Raw genomic sequence first — 8,452 nt, 5'->3', positions numbered from 1 at the left:
AAGAGAAGGTGTGGGGGAGATGGTGGGATCGCTGCTTTCTGAGCTTGGTGCAGCAAGGATCCCACTATCCTACTATTTTATTTTTCTTTATGTACACTGAGAGCATATTCACCAAATATAAATTCCTTGTGTGTCCAATCACACTTGGCTAATAAACTACTCTACTCTACTCTACTCTACTCTACTCTACTCTACTCTACTCTACTCTACTCTACTCTACTCTACTCTATTCATTTCTATTTCAATTCTAACAAGGAGTTTAGCTTCTCTCTCTTGAAAATGTAAGCTAGCATAAGGCATTATAATGCAAGCTAGCCTTAACTTTCAAACAGTTCATTTAGTGACCAAAGTTACAATGGCATTGAAAAAAGTGACTGATGACCATTTTTCACACTTAGTGAAAATAAGCAAACATTACTTCTTAAACAGTGGGGAGTTCAGGGCACTTTTTGGAGAAATGCTTCCAGATATTTTCAGCTTTTGGTTACTAGCCTTGGATAATTCGCATTACATTACATGGCTGGTTGTGGAATTCTGGGAGTTGAAGTCCACACATTTTAAAGTTGCCAAGGTGAGATATACATCTGCTCTATAGCATCAACACAGAATTTAGCAATTTTCTATCTATATCACCAGCTGCTGACTCCTCTAGATTAGCTAGTGCCACAATTATATTGAGAGTATTTCTTTATATCAACAAGTACCCTTCCCATTCTCAGAACAGTATGTTGACATAATTTACACCTCCATCTCCTCACAGCTGTGCTTTGAGGTGCCTCAGCAAGGAAACCAGAGAGAGGTACTGCCTGTAAAGATTTAAGGGCAGGATAGATGAATGCCTTGGTGTCTTTTTCCCTCCCACTCTACATTATCTTCTAACAAGAAACTGTAAGTTATTCTCCATAATATGAGGCCAGACAGGGTTAAGAAGACTCTGGGCATTCTCTTGTACATCATCTTGCCTAGATGAGTAGTTGGACATTTACTTGTTTATTTTTCCATGAGTCTCCTGATGGAGCAATGATCCTGTATTAAATAAACCCCATAAGCCATCATTTGGGACATTGCTCACATGCACACTAAAACTATCTTCCACTTAATCCTAGTCAAGTCATATGCCCCAATGATCAGTCAATCAGAACTTTTGGGGTAGGGTGGTTATACATTTTCCTCACATCACTTTATTGGACTATTGATCTTCTGAGAAATTGAAAATCTACCGGCAAAAGAAAAATAAAAAAATCTTACTTTGCACAAGCATCACATCCAGCTTCTTTTGCAGCCCAAGCCAAAATAGACGGACATTGCTCAGTGATGTCAGATTTTGGCTGACTCTCATGGGTGAGAGGATTAAAAAATCAATATTCCTTTGTTAAAAGACTGCAATTTTCCCATGATGAAACAAATAACAAAGGATGCTGTGGAATTCAGGTAATCTGCACCAGCTTAGATTAAATTGACCATAAAAGGCAGTGCCCAACAACTGGGTGGCGAGGAAGTCTGCCCTAAGCAGCCCACAGGAACTGGATGTAAGGGGTGCAACTGATGTCCCAACATTTTTCATTATTTGACAAAACCTTCTCCATATGTTGATGCTCTGAAGGTCAAAGAATTCTGGGTTTGTGACATTAACCATTAAGTGGGTGGCAAGTCCCTAGATCAGGGGTGTCAAATTCAAAGCCCAGGCACTGGATCTGGCCCGTAGGGTGCTTAGATGTGGCCCACATGACTGCCCATGCCAGCAAAAATGCGGACCTCCCAGACTCCATTTTTGCTGGCAGAGAGTTGCAGGAGGGCTTCACAGCCAAAAACGGCACTCACAAGGGCCATGGATGGACATCCCAAGTTCTATTTTCTCTGGCAGCGGGTTTCAGGAAGCTGTCTCAGCCGAAAATGGAGCTTAGGAGCCTGTATTCACTGGCAGAGCACTCGAGCCATCACAGTCGCCCCAGGTACAAGTGATATCAAGCTGATCACACACACCCCCCGGCCATGCCCCCCCCCAGGTCAAACACAACCCTGATGTGGCCCTCAATGAAATCAAGTTTGATACCCCTGCCCTAGATGGGCCTGTGTCAGGGTTCTTAGTCTAGCTTCTCTTCAGGAAATGGTCTCAAATTATACTGGAAGCTACTGGTTGAAGCCAAAGACACTTTTATACCAACTGGAAAAGATTCTTCCAAGATGATGAAATATCAACAAAAAACCTTCCTCAATAGTTTATAGTCACATATTGTGTTGACTGCTTTTATTGTACTTTATTTTCCTATGTTTCTTCTTCCCTTGCATCTATTGTAGGTAATATCTCCTGTTATATCTTGCTTGTCACTGACAAATAAAAGATTTTACTTACACATATTGACATACACATAAACGTATGTCACTATGTGAACTTTGAAGAAGCAGGTTAGGAAGTGGCAATGGGAATGCCATTGAAAGGCCTAAAAAAATCCAGGTTAGGGATAGATCATCATGGGAAAAATCTATGTGGTTGCTAGGAGTCACAATCAATCAATCGTGTCCCTAGATATTCACTAAATGGTATAATAATTTAATAGATACAATTCTAGTATTTTATTTATTTATTTTTATTAATTAATTTTGCCCTTTTGAACTTAGCACTTGGATTCTATTTTTAATATCCTGTTATTCATATTTATTGCACTTCAACAAATATTATATTCATTCTTACTGAATTGAAAGAAATGTTTCAGACTGTAAAGCATTTTATTGCTTTTCTAGGGAGCCAGTTTGGTGCAGTGGTTAAAGCTAGAAACTAGGAGACTGAGAGTTCTAGCCCTCCCTTAGGTACAAATCCAGTTCTTGGACTGTTTACACTCCCTCAACCCCAGGAAGCAGGCAATGGCAAACTGCAGTACTTCTGAAAAGCTTGCCAAGAAACTTTCGGGGACTTGTCCATGCAGGTGCCAGAAGTCACAACTGATGCAAAGATACAGAAACATAAAATTGTTTTCCTAGACAACCTCCATGATTTCTTCCCTATGTTATGGGTCCCCACACTTTGTTTTTTATGCTTTTATTATGTTGACTTTAATTTGCTTTTCAGTGGTCATAATAAAAACAAAGAGATTTACTTTGAGGGAAGGGGTGGGGCTTATTCTTCTGTCATTTAAATCAGATCATTCTTAAAACATTACTGTGAAGAACATGCTTTTCTTCAGTGTACATTCAAACAGATTTAGGAAACTGAGATCACTATTTAAGACTTTCCAATTGTGCCATTTTTGTAATATTTTTATTACACAAAACAAATAAAACAGTAAAAAGAATGGATAAAAAAGAATAATATAGAAAAACTAAAAGAATATAGCTATGTATGTATATATGTATATGTATGTATATGTGTGTATGTGTATGTGTATGTATGTATGTATGTATATATATATATATATATATATATATATATATATATATATGTATATATATATATATATATATATATATATATACACACATATATATATATATGTTGTATTTGTGCTCATAAATAAATAAATAACTGTATATATATATATATATATATATATATGTATGTATGTATGTATGTATGTATGTATGTATGTATGTTATAGTTATGCTGATAAATAAATAAAGGGAGACTAGTATAGATCTATTTCAAGCTATTTAGCTCTCATCAGCTATTTGGGCATACCAGGGGTTGTGACTTTAAAGATATATATATATATATATATATATATATATATATATATATATATGTATGTATGTATGTATGTATGTATGTATGTATGTATGTATGTATGTATGTATGTATGTATGTATGTATGTATGATGTATGTATGTATGTATGTATATATATATATATACACACACACACACACACACACATACACACATACACACATACATACATACATACATACACACACAAAACTAGTGACTTCATCTTTGTCACAACAAATATAAACAATTTAGTAACATCACCTTCTCCTAAAATACAAGAAATTATTTCTTAAGAGACGGGGGCTGACGTTGTGACGATACGACGCGCGATCTTGGAGCTCCAGGATCGCCGTCAATATCTCTGCTGTTGGATGGTCCTTTTGGACCTAAACCATCCCATAGAGACAGTGATAGAGAAGGCCACATCCTGCCGATCCCAGGGATATCGCAAAGTCCCCGGTAGATCCAGGAGAAGCCCTTTTTTCCACTGAAGCTGCTGTAAGTTGGGACAGCTCCAGAACGGAAGCAAAGCGGGAGAGAAAATGTGGCAAATTGGTGAGATAAATTTTATTATTAAAGAAGAGAACACCCAAAAAGATCAAAAGTAAAATTAAAATTGAAGACAGAAGAGGTTAAGCGGCGAGATTAAGCCTGAGTCAAACTTAGTGCGTTATCTTTCTTTAATTTTTCTTTTTTATGGACAGGATTTTTACAAATGCTTCTTACTTTTTAAACTGGACCGGGTTTTTTTTTCCTTCTATTTTTCTTTTTTTAATACTTATTGATTAAGATTTTCTTTCTTTTTCTTTTTTCAATGCTCTATTGGATTTTTTTCCTAAGAACCTTTCTCCTTAAGTTTGGAATATAAAGAGGGGAGTAAAAGCAGAGGAAAAAGAAGTAACACTGCCACTTAGAGACTTGGAAGCTTGGAAACATTGTTTTCTTTTTTCTCTTTGAACATTTGATCTACATTTCAAGGTTTCTGAGCTTGTTTATTGAAAATGGTAGCGGGAAGAGCATGAGTTGTTTATACAGATGCTCCTCTGGGGTACTATCAGTAGCTGGACTAGAGTGAAAAGAAAGCCTTGACTTGAAAGATTGCGGTGAATCTGTTTGGAATTTAATAAAAAAGCTTTAGATGCTATAGTGGCAGTGTTTACTATCTGGAGGAATGGTGCAACATGAAAAAGAAAAGGAATTAACATTGCAAATGATCATGCAAGAAATTCAAAAATAAGTAAGAACAGAGAGCATTGAAAAGAGAATGGAGATATAGAACAAAGAACAGAAAAAATAGATGAAAAATTTGAGAATACTTACCAAATGATGATGAAATTTTAGGACAGAGCTCAAAAAATTGAAGAAAAAGATGAACAAAGAGGTAAGGAAATTGTTGATATTGACAGCAGATTGTGCGTGGTTGGAAATGACAGGAGTGGAATATTGAAATGGGAGACTGACAGACTGGAACTTTACCTCAGATACCAAAACATAGAAGAAGAAAAGGGAGAAAATTTGGCAGAAGTAATGAGAGAATTTTTGGCAGAAGCATCGGTGATAACCAAAGGGAAGTTGATGGAAGGAACAGATGGAGGGTTTTGAGTCTTTACAAGCTATGCAATGAAAAACAAGTTGCCAAGAGAAGTCCATATAAGATCTACCAAGAAAGCAATCAGAACACAAATACTACAAATGGCAAGAGATATAAGATTGCACTATTATTGGAAGGATACAGGATAATGTAATGGAATTTTATAATAAAAACTAATTTAAATTTAGTTAAATTTAGAATACTATGCATAAAATGAAATAATAATAGTTATTAACAATGATAATAATGCACATATATATACTAGATTGATAATATGAAATTTTATACAAATTGTGAGGACTATAGAGAGGATGCTTAAAAGTTTTGTAACTAAAGATAAACAATTTTATATAGAATATAATATACAGATGTAATATTATTGGATCGTTTTAGGATGATGTAATGAAATGCCATAATATAAATTTATTTTAAATTAAAATATCTCACATAAAAGGATGTAATAATAGTTATAGTCAAATGAATGTTTAACAATGATGATAATTGTATACATATATATTAGATTGATGATATGAGATTTTATATAAATTGCAAGTGAAGAATATTGTGAGGAAGGACAAAAGCTTTGTAACCAATCGACATACTGTATGTAACTGGAAGATGGTTTTTATGTTTTGTTTATGTTTGTTTTAAAATTAAAAAAAATATATAATAAAAAAATATTTCTTCATCTCATCTTTTATCTATAAAATAATCCTTAAAACCTCGTCATCCGGTTCTGGTCAGCAAAAGTCCATTAACTTCAATCAAATAGATCTAATATCTATTTGTTTCTTTTCTTTTTTAATAATATTCATCTTTAATCCTTTCAAATAATATCCTAGAGGTTGTTTTCTTTCATTTTTTCTTTGTACCTTCTCAGAACTTTAACAAGTCTCCTTAGTAAATCCAATATAAGAAAGTTATCCAAATTGCTCTTTTGGTATGCCATGTTGGAACAAAAATCTGGTCTGCTTCCAAGCGAGGAGAAAGATGCAGGAGAAATTAATTTGGAGGCAAGCTACAGGAAAGGAGGTCTCCATTTATTTAGGAATCAAAAGCAAAGAGACACAGCAATCTCTTTTAGGGCATCTGACAGTCTGGTCAGTGGATGGGTTTTATGTCATTATAGTGTTTTAAATGCCCAGATCCATTGTGAAATGTATTTTAATCTGTGCTCCAGTGTGTCCTTTTAGTATTCTAATTATTGTTGCCTGACTCCCATTGTGGCTGAGAGGTCCTGCTCAGTCCTTGGAGCTGGGTGAGGAATGTAGATTTTAGGTGTCTTTGTCTCTCTGCTCTTTTAATCTGATCAATCTGAAGGTGTTTTGTTTATGAATGGAATAGTTTGTGACCCATTCACAAGGGCCAGCTGCCTGAGTGATTTTACATCAGGAAAGCCTTTTCTTGGGGGGGGGGGTGTCTTTTTCTTCAGGGGGGCATTTCTTTGCTAATATGGGGGCTTTTCTATATTAAAAGGCGGGATTCTCCCTACAGGCATTTGCATATCCCTTTTAATAATTAAAGCATCAGCCAGTTCCAGTTGTATATTCAATGTAATACCTTTTCCATATCATTTTCTTTGCTATATTCATTTTTAAGTCCATTTTCAGATCAATTGCTAATTTGCTATCTTATCCAGTAAACCTTGTTCCTCTTCCAAAACATCTTTTAAAGACTGTCTGTCTACAAAGGCAGACACTTTTAAGATTAACTTCTTAATCCATTGCTCACAAATTACTTTCAGTGATAAAAGTATTTTGTTCCATGTTGTGTTAATAAGTCAAATGTAAATGTTGTTTTCCTTTAAGTGTAATCTTTAGTCCCTGTGGTTCCCTATAATATCCAACATTCAAATTCCCATCCATACACAAGAATCCAAAACAACAGCATTTTCCCATGGGAAGTTTTCTTATGATTAATTTCAAAATCTTATTTCAAATCCATTTGGACCCTTAGCCTATTTATAACTTTCCAAAATCAATATTCTAATCACCATTCTGCTGTTTATTAAAAAAAAAAGATGTTTCTATGTCCTTAAATTTATCTTTAAAACTTCTTTTACTAAGGATTAAAAGTAACTCACCCAGTGCATGTTAGAAAACATTTTGATTGAAATTTTTTTTAATAATTGAAAAGCAATTAAGAAGCAAAGTGATTAAGACATGAGGCTCAACAGATCTTCGTGTGCATAAGGCTACATTGCAGCTATGAGATTTGGTGGAAATCCCTCAACTCTCAGTCACTCAACTCACCAGCCGGCTGCAGAAACCTTAGTTGCTGCAATTTACTCCTGAGAAGCAGCTGCCAGCATAACATAAGTAGACAATCTCACAATCTCTCCTGTTTTGAAGAGATTTGCTCGCCACAAAATCCCATCTGGCTGCCGCTCTCCCCATAATGCTGCCTCTGCTCATTTGGAGACATTTAGTTCGCCATGAATCCTCACCAGAAGTCCCATTGAGGTACTATTTCCAAACTAGGGCAGTGAGAATTTGGAAAAGACATGTTTTAAAAGAAGATATGAGATGGCTGATTTTCATGCTTTATATTGGCTATTTACCAGGGCAAAACAATGTTTTTTTAAACATGACCCATTGAATTTGTTTAGTAGTTGTAAACCACCTCCATCTTGTTGCCAAGAAAGCTACATGGATATATCCAAGGTTGCCCCATGATTATAATATTTGAAAAGCATTATTTGGGCCATGTAACAGAAACATAAATATCTTTATACACCAAAGCACACTTTTCTTAAGAGGACAGGGCTGCTTGTGATCAAGCTAGGATATGAACAGATTACTGAATCAACTCATAATAGAATTAGATTGTTAAACCCCAAATCCCTTGAAATACAACAGCCACCCTAAGCTCAAATACCCAATATGCTAAGCAGCACAGAGACCTGTCTTTTAGCTCTGTGTCATTTCCCCAAATCTCCAGATGGCGCTTTGACTGGTCTGGTGTGCAATAGAAGAACGGGAAACAGCACTGATGCAGAGCATTTGTGTCCTGAAGGATACAAATGCAAGGATGGGAGCTTAACAAAGAGAAAGCGAGAGAGGGGGCAGTGTTAAGATCTGGGAAATTTTGCTGCAGCATCTCTATTGTCATGAAAGTGAACCGTATGAATTGGGAACATCAAAAAGCAGTTTTCTCTAA

This window comes from Thamnophis sirtalis, unplaced genomic scaffold (assembly GCF_051295495.1).
Source record: "Thamnophis sirtalis isolate CommonGarterSnake01/CBP01778 unplaced genomic scaffold, rThaSir2_p1.2 scaffold_5, whole genome shotgun sequence".
Classification (NCBI taxonomy): domain Eukaryota; kingdom Metazoa; phylum Chordata; class Lepidosauria; order Squamata; family Natricidae; genus Thamnophis; species Thamnophis sirtalis.
Note: the sequence above shows the minus strand (reverse complement) of the source record.